The following is a 10,027-nucleotide window of genomic DNA, read 5'->3' on the forward strand; positions in this document are numbered from 1 at the left end:
ATGGCCCAGCTATTGCTTTTCTTCCTTAACAAGCATTACATTGCCCACAAACCCAATGTCCTAAGTGAAGCAGTCAACATTTTAAAAAATCACCTGGTTTTGTAGCAGGACAAGCCGCAGACAAAAACCCCTCAGACACCGAGTTAAAGAAGGAAGGGCTTTATTCAGCCGGGAGCTTCAACAAGACTCACATCTCCAATAACTGAGCTCCCCAAGTAAGCAATTCCTGTCCCTTTTAAGGGCTCACAACTCTAAGGGGGTCCACGTGAGAGGGTCGTGATCGACTGAGCAAGCAGGGGGTACGTGACTGGGGCTGCATGCACTGGTAGTTAGAATGGAACAGAACAGGACAGGGATTTTCACAGTGCTTTTCTATACAGTATCTGTAATCTATAGCTAACATAACCAATTAGGTTGGGGTCAATCTTTAACTATCAGGCCCAGGGTGTGGCACCGGGCTGTCTGCTTGTGGATTTCATTTCTGCCTTTTGGTTTTTATTTCTTCTTTCTTTGAAGGCAGAAACTGGGCATAAGACAATATGGGGGTGGTCTGCTCCCTTAGTTTAGTTTGTACCCACAGTGGTTTTCTAACTGTTGTCTAAAAAGGGCAAGAACTCATGCCCATCCAGGTTGCATCTTAGTGCTGATGGTTATAGTGGAGTGGGCCTTAGGGTAACCACCAGATTAATGAAGACATCCCTTTTGCATAGGAGAGTTAGTAACAACCAGACCACTATTCACGCAGAGGTCTTTAAACTCACTTTCCAATTATCAGCCTATAATCACCTCCCCAGTGTCTCACAGGAAATAAAGTAACGAACCATTTATTGCATGGTTGACTATAAAATTTGGTCAACAAGCTGCTACTGATTCACATAGATTTGCCCCCAAATCCCATTTATTAGCCTATAAGGCCCTCATTCTTCCTCTTATAGAAAATCTTGTCTCTATCAGCATCATTGCCAACTCCTCACCACCTCATCATCAAAACTGTTAAGAACTGTGAATAACTATGAAACTTAGTTTGCCACAGTTTTATAGATGCTGGTAAACTATGTAGTACTCCTAGGGTAGAGACAAAGGACTGTTTATTACTAAGGCAATAGCAGTAGTCAGAGTATCAGCATTTCATGTTGGTTTTTCAAGCCTCTGTTCCTACAGGGTAACAGGAAGAGGGAAAAATGACACTTTCACACTCACTGGGTCGCATTAAAAGGAAAAAAAATCTAAGCTTAGGGAACACAAAATTTTTATGCCTGTCTTTTGCTTCAGAGAGAATCACTATTTCTGTGTTCTAAGGCTATAAGCAAATTAGGCTTTCTTCCTTTGGAAGATACCTTCCCTATCTTGTAAGGTTGTTTCCTATACAAATATTAAAGGAGTTATTAAGAAATTATTTTAGGCAGATAGAGAGGATAACGGATCCTTGGTAAGGCTTTTTTTTTTTTTTCCTTTTAAACCAGCTCCAGAAACATTTCTTGTCTAGCAGAAAAACTGCTTGATGGGCCAGGCCGGCAAGCTTTGATATGCAAATACAGGCCATTAGAAACTGAGTCCATCCAATATGGCGATTCCCACCTTCTTCTTGTCACCACTTTTGCCTAGCATCACAGCCACCCCCAGATATCCCCACATGTGTAGAATATCATGGCACCCTGCATTGGCATATTAAAAGGCTAGGGTGGGAGGCACAGTTTTTTTGCGGGCTACATGAATGACATACCTAGTCAAACCAATCCCCTGGGCCCTATGTAAATCAGACACCGCCTCCTCCAGCCTCCTAATATAACCGTTTTCTGCCACACTCTGGCTTTCCTCTCTCTGCTTGGAGCCCCCCTCCCTCTGTCTCTGTACAGGGAGCCTCTTTCTTTCTTGCCTATTAAACTCTCCACTCCTTAAAATCACTCCACGTGTATCCGTGTTGTTTTATTTAAATCAGCGTGAGACAAAGGATCCTGGTGTTCCTCCAGTCATGTGAGCCGTATCATAAAAATCCTTGAAAAGATAGTCCAGAACAAAGGGCAATCGGTGTTTTGTTTATTAGACATGCAGGAACAAGAAAAACTCATGGAGAACTGTCTCCCAACATGATATTTTCAGGGTCAAACAGTAAAATGTAGACTACAAATGCTATACATGTTGTAGTTGCTTGATACATAACATCTAAATCTTAGATAAATTTGCATCTACAAATGTTTCAAATGGGTATGAGAGAAAGAGGAGTTCTTTTGAATCTGCAGAAAATCCATTCTATTTCTGATAGTTAAAATGTTTTCTTAAAAGAAAAATAGGCAAATTGAACAATTTAGTGTGGTTTTTGCAAAATGTATTTCTAAGAGGTCTGTGTTATAGAATAGGTTATAAAATTGCAAATAATAAAATAAAACAACTTTTTGGTGCCTGTTTCTTGGGACAGGGAGTTGAATGACAAAGCTGTTGGCACCTAAGGAAAATCCCTCTTATCTTATTGAACAGGTGACAAACAAGGATAAAATACTTGTGATGTACATGCATGCATTTGGTGTAAATAAAGGTTTTTATCAATCCTTTCCCTGCTACTCTGAAGTCACTAAACCTAGGTAATGAGGCTGATTACTTAGGGAAAGGAAAAACGGCATCACAGATCATAAAGTAGAAAAAAGTAACATATGACCCAAATAAATTCTCATCTGACAGGAAGAGGAAATAGAAAGCTCTTCCACTGCTGCAAATTATTTAAAAGTGAACCTAACATCCCAGTAGCAATGAGCACGCCTAGTGCCTAGATCATGGTTTCCAAAACCATTCTCCGTAACAAAGCACTAAAAAAATCCCACAATGATGAGGGTATCTCAAGGAGATATAAAGGCCAACTGAAAGAGTTCCCCATAACCAAAGCTGGAGCAATTTAAACAACAGAATAAAATGTATTATTGGATTATAACTCTAAGTATAAAGTAAGTAGGTGTTCATACTGCCATAAATAAATGGATGAATAAATAGTCTCCATGCAGAAGAATCCAAATATTTTATGTAGATACTCTCAAAGAGGTGAAGCATAGCTCTCAATTATCTAAGTGTGGGTTGTGCATAGTGACTTCCTTCCAAACAGTAGAGTATGAAAAGAGGGTAAAAAGTATTCCTTTATAGTGAAGAAACCTGACACATACTACCTCAACCTGGTGATCAAGGTTGACATCAACAGGAATAAGTCATGTTGATAGTATGCACCTTTAATATAATGTAATGAAAATGGTATTTACCACTGTGACCTTCTCCCCAAAACACGTAACCCCAATCTAATCATGAGAAAGACACTGGACACATCCCACTTGAGAGACATTCTAAAAAATCCCTTACCAGTACTCCATTAAGCTGTCAACTTCATAAAGAACAAGGAAAATTTGAGAAATATCACAGACAAGAGAAGCCCAACATTTAGACTTGACAACTCAATGTATTGTGGTATCTTGAATGAGGTCCTGGAACAGAAAAACAATATTAGATAAAAACTATGAAAATATGAATAAAGTAAAGGACTTTATTTCATAATAATATATAAATATTGGTTCATTAATTGTGACAAATATAACATACTAATGTAAGATGTTAAAATAGGGAAAACTGGGTGCAGAGTATACAGGAACTCTCTGTGCTAGCTTTGCAATTTTTCTGAAAATATAAAACTTTTAAAATAAAAAGCTTATATTTTATAATAACACACTTCATAATCTTGGCTAACAGCGCTCCCTCTGCCTGAAATGTCTTTCCTATTATATTTGTCTATTAAAAATTTTACTTATCTTTCAGGGTCTCTCCATGAAGCTTTCTTTGACCTACACAGTCAGACATTCAGACGTTTTCATTTCCCTCTTCTCAGCTTCCAAAGCACTTTGCTTGTACTTTTCACATGCTAGTCATTATATTCTGCCTTCTACTATAGTTATTTATGTGAATCTCTTAGCTTGCCTATTGGCTTGTAAGTTTCTGGACAGAAGGGAGTGGATCTTTAATTCTGCAAACATTTATTTAACTTTCAGTACATTCCAGGAACTCTGTTAGGGTCTGAAGGCTACAAAGATGAGTGGGATTCCCCCTCCTCTTAAGGAACTCACGATCTGAAGGGGGAGACAGAATGCATACTATTATAATATAAATCACACTCTGATAAGTGCTGTAGGGAACTAAGGTATTGTGTGCCTTAGATGTACTGGGCACTTTGCATGCTTTCCTTTCTTTAATCCTCACAACAACCTGCATGATAAGCATTACAATTATGTTTTATAAATGAGGAAGTTAAGACTATGAGAGGCCAAATAACTTGCAGAATATCAGGGATTCAAACCCAGGTGTACTGATGTCCAAAGCCTATACTCTTTTCATTTTACCATTATTTAACACAATGCCTGGCATCTAGTAGGTGTTCAATAAGTATCTGTTGAAAAATGACTAGAGCACTGGTGGTATTCACTAGCCTCTAATTATACATATGAAATATACACATTATATGCAATAATTTAAAGAGATACAAACAAGAAGTTTACATTTTAGTCCCTACTTGTTAATTCTCCACTGCAATTCTCAACTGATTCTTCACTACCCAATCTGGCCTTTTAATTATTGATAACTTACCTTGCAGTCTTCTAGGCCCCTTATGTAAATAACTCTGAATCGCTGAACAGCTGTGATCCTTTACATCATTAAATAATGGTTTTCCACAGCTCTTCCCTTCAACAAAGCTCTGAAGGCTTGGTGAAGTCAACTGAAGAGTTATAAGCAACAGTTAAGAATCCTTTCCTTTATTTTACTCACTGGACACTCATCCAACAAACATTTATTTAACAACTCAAATGTGGCATATACTCTACTAAGAGCCGTCAGGAAAACAAAATTTGATTAATGGAATGCTTATCAAGCTGTTATTTTAGCTAGTTTTCTTTTTTTATTTTTTTATTATACTTTAAGTTCTAGGGTATATGTGCACAACGTGCAGGTTTGTTACATATGTATACATGTGCCATGTTGGTGTGCTGCACCCGTTAACTCGTCATTTACATTAGGTATATTTTCTAAGGCTATCCCCCCTCCCTCTACCCCACAACAGTCCCCAGTGTGTGATGTTCCCCATCCTGTGTCCAAGTGTTCTCATTGTTCAGTTCCCACCTATGAGTGAGAACATGTGGTATTTGGTTTTCTGTCCTTGTGATAGTTTGCTCAGAGTGATGGTTTCTAGCTTCATCCATGTCCCTGTCCCTACAAAGGACATGAACTCATCCTTTTTTATGACTGCATAGTATTCCATGGTGTATATGTGCCACGTTTTCTTAATCAGCCTATTATTGATGGACATTTGGATTGGTTCCAAGTCTTTGCTATTGTGAATAGTGCCGCAATAAATATATGTGTGCATGTGTCTTTATAGCAGCATGATTTATAATTCTTTGGGTATATGCCCAGTAATGGGATGGCTGGGTCAAATAGTATTTCTGGTTCTAGATCCTTAAGGAATCGCCACACTGTCTTCCACAATGGTTGAACTAGTTTACAGTTCCACCAATAGTGTAAAAGTGTTCCTATTTCTCCACATCCTCTCCAGTACCTGTTGTTTCCTGACTTTTTAATGATTGCCATTCTAACTGGTGTGAGATGGTATCTCATTGTGGTTTTGATTTGCATTTCTCTGATGGCCAGTGATGATGAGCATTTTTTCATGTGTCTGTTGGCTGTATAAATGTCTTCTTTTGAGAAGTGTCTGTTCATATCCTTTGCGCACTTTTTGATGGAGTTGTTTGATTTTTTCTTGTAAATTTGTTTAAGTTCTTTGTGGATTCTGGATATTAACCCTTTGTCAGATGGGTAGATTGTAAAAATTTTCTCCCATTCTGTAGGTTGCCTGTTGACTCTGATGGTAGTTTCTTTTGCTGTGCAGAAGCTCTTTAGTTTAATTAGATCCCATTTGTCTATTTTGGCTTTTGTTGCCATCGCTTTTGGTGTTTTAGTCAAGAAGTCCTTGCCCATGCCTATGACCTGAATGGTATTGCCTAGGTTTTCTTCTAGGGTTTTTATGGTTTTAGGTCTAACATTTAAGTCTTTAATCCATCTTGAATTAATTTTTGTATAAGGTGTAAGGAAGGGATCCAATTTCAGCTTTCTACATATGGCTAGCCAGTTTTCCCAGCACCATTTATTGAATAGGGAATCCTTTCCCCATTTCTTGTTTTTGTCAGGTCTGTCAAAGATCAGATGGTGGTAGATGTGTGGTATTATTTCCAAGGGCTCTATTCTGTTCCATTGATCTATATCTCTGTTTTGGTACCAGTACCATGCTGTTTTGGTTACTGTAGCCTTGTAGTATAGTTTGAAGTCAGGTAGCGTGATGCCTCTAGCTTTGTTCTTTTGGCTTAGGATTGTCTTGGCAACGCAGGGTCTTTTTTGGTTCCATATGAACTTTAAAGTAGTTTTTTCCAATTCTGTGAAGCAAGTCATTGGTAGCTTGATGCAGATGGCATTGAATCTATAAATTACCATGGGCAGTATGGCCATTTTCACAATATTGTTTCTTCCTATCCATGAGCATGGAATTTTCTTCCATTTGTTTGTGTCCTCTTTTACTTCGTTGAGCAGTGGTTCTCCTTGAAAAGGTCTTTCACATCCCTTGTAAGTTGAATTCCTAGGTATTTCATTCTCTTTGAAGCAATTGTGAATGGGAGTTCACTCATGATTTGGCTCTCTGTTTGTCTGTTATTGGTGTATAGGAATGCTTGTGATTTTTGCACATTGATTTTGTATCCTGAGACTTTACTGAAGTTGCTTATCAGCTTGAGGAGATTTTGGGCTGAGACAATGGGGTTTTCTAAATATACAATTATGTCATCTGCAAACAGGGACAATTTGACTTCCTCTCTTCCTATTGGAATACACTGTATTGCTTTCTCTTGCTTGATTGCCCTGGCCAGAACTTCCAACACTATGTTGAATAGGAGTGGTGAGAGAGGGCATCTTTGTCCTGTGCCAGTTTTCAAAGGGAATGCTTCCAGTTTTTGCCCATTCAGTATGATATTGGCTGTGGGTTTGTCATAAATAGCTCTTATTATTTTGAGATACGTCCCATCAATACCTAGTTTATTGAGAGTTTTTAGCATGAAAGGTTGTTGAATTTTGTCGAAGACCATTTCCGCATCTATTGAGATAATCATGCGGTTTTTGTCTTTGATTCTGTTTATATGATGGATTACATTTAATGATTTGCATATGTTGAACCAGTCTTGCATCCCAGGGATGAAACCAACTTGATCGTGGTGCATAAGCTTTTTGATGTGCTGCTGGATTCGGTTTGCCAGTATTTTATTGAGGATTTTTGCATCGATGTTTATCAGGGATATTGGTCTAAAATTCTCTTTTTTGTTGTATCTCTGGCAGGCTTTGGTATCAGGATGATGTTGGCCTCATAAAATGAATTAGGGAGGATTCCCTCTTTTTATATTGATTGGAATAGTTTCAGAAGGAATGGTACTAGCTCCTCTTTGTACCTCTGGTAGAATTCTGCTGTGAATCCGTCTGGTCCTGGACTTTGTTTGGTTGGTAGGCTATTAATTACTGCCTCAAATTCAGAACCTGTTATTGGTCTATTCAGGGATTCCACTTCTTGCTGGTTTAGTCTTGGGAGGGTGTGTGTGTCCAGGAATTTATCCATTTCTTCTGGATTTTTTTTTATTATTATACTTTAATTTCTAGAGTACATGTGCATAACATGCAGGTTTGTTACATATGTATACTTGTGCCATGTTGGTGTGCTGCACCCATCAACTCGTCAGCACCCATCAACTCATCATTTACATCAGGTATAACTCCCAATGCAATCCCTCCTCCCTCCCCCCTCCCCATGATAGGCCCCGGTGTGTGATATTCCCCTTCCCGAGTCCAAGTGATCTCATTGTTCAGTTCCCACCTATGAGTGAGAACATGCGGTGTTTGGTTTTCTGTTCTTGCGATAGTTTGCTGAGAATGATGGTTTCCAGCTGCATCCATGTCCCTACAAAGGACACAAACTCATCCTTTTTTATGGCTGCATAGTATTCCATGGTGTATATGTGCCACATTTTCTTAATCCAGTCTGTCACTGATGGACATTTGGGTTGATTCCAAGTCTTTGCTATTGTGAATAGTGCCGCAATAAACATACGTGTGCATGTGTCTTTAGAGCAGCATGATTTATAATCCTTTGGGTATATACCCAGTAATGGGATGGCTGGGTCATATGGTACTTCTAGTTCTAGATCCTTGAGGAATCGCCATACTGTTTTCCATAATGGTTGAACTAGTTTACAATCCCACCAACAGTGTAAAAGTGTTCCTATTTCTCCACATCCTCTCCAGCACCTGTTGTTTCCTGACTTTTTAATGATTTCCATTCTAACTGGTGTGAGATGGTATCTCATTGTGGTTTTGATTTGCATTTCTCTGATGGCCAGTGATGCTGAGCATTTTTTCATGTGTCTGTTGGCTGTATGAATGTCTTCTTTTGAGAAATGTCTGTTCATATCCTTTTGTGTAGAGGTGTTTATAGTATTCTCTGATGATAGTTTGTATTTCTGTGGAATCGGTGGTGATATCACCTTTATCACTTTTTATTGTGTCTATTTGATTCTTCTCTCTTTTCTTCTTTATTAGTCTTGCTAGCGGTCTATCAATTTTGTTGCTGTTTTCGAAAAATCAGCTCCTGGATTCACTGATTTTTTGAAGGATTTTTTGTGTCTCTGTCTCCTTCAGTTCTGCTCTGATCTTAGTTATTTCTTGCCTCTGCTAGCTTTTGAATATGTTTGCTCTTGCTTCTCTAGTTCTTTTAATTGTGGTGTTAGGGTGTCAATTTTATATCTTTCCTGCTTTCTCTTGTGGGCATTAAGTGCTATAAATTTCCCTCTATACACTGCTTTATATGTGTCCCAGAGATTCTGGTGTTGTGTCTTTGTTCTCATTGGTTTCAGAGAACATGCTAGTTTTCTTCAGACCTTAAAACCCTGCAGTAACAACTTCATTAGTCATCAGGGAAATGCAAATTAAATCTATGACTAGATACCACTGCATACTCAATAAAATGCCTAAAATCAAAAACTGACAAAACCATGTGTTGGCAAGGAAGTGGAAAAACTGGAACTCTCATACACTGCACAAGGGAGTGAAAATTTGAACAACCACTTTGGAGAACTGTTTGGCAGTATTTATTAAAGCTAAGAATACACATATCCAGTGACCAAGCAATTCCATTCCTGAGTATATACCTAAAAGAAATGAGTGTATTTGTGCACCAGAAGACATGTACAAGAAAGTTTATAGTCATACTATTCATGGTAGCCCCAAAATGGAAACAATTCAACAATACAATGGATAAATAAATAGTAGTATATTCATGCAACAGAATGGCAATAAGAATAACTAACTGTCATTCAGGGAGCAATGCGAATCTCACAAAAATAACAGTAAGAGAAAGAAATCAAACACAGAAGAGTACATGGTATTTTATTCCATTCACACAAAGTCCAAAAACAGCCAAAACCAATCAATGGTGTTAGAAATGAGGATTGTGCTGTCTATGGCCATACCACTCTGAACGCACCCAGTCTCATCTGATCTTGGAAGCTAAGCAGCGTCAGACCTGGTTAGTACTTGGATGGGAGAAATGAGGATTGTGGCAACTATTAGATGAAGTAGTTAAGGAGCATGGGCACACTGGAGAGCTTCTAGGGTGCTGGTAATATTCTTTTTCTTGATTTGGTGTGGATTACACAGGTGTGTTCACTTTGTAAAAATGCAATTTGTACGTATGTTATACTTCAATAAAAAATAAAGCTTACAAACAGAACTCTGCATCATATTCCATTCTTTTAGTAATGTCTCCTAAGCTTACCTGATTATAAGAATTGCTTGGGGCCCTTGTTTAAAAACGTAAATTTCTAGTCCTGATCCCAGACCTGCTGAATCAGAATCTATGGGCATGGGAGAGTGCAGAGAATCATCATTTAAAAAACAATCTTCTGAATGTATTCTTGGT

This window comes from Papio anubis, chromosome X, assembly GCF_008728515.1.
Source record: "Papio anubis isolate 15944 chromosome X, Panubis1.0, whole genome shotgun sequence".
Lineage (NCBI taxonomy): Eukaryota > Metazoa > Chordata > Mammalia > Primates > Cercopithecidae > Papio > Papio anubis.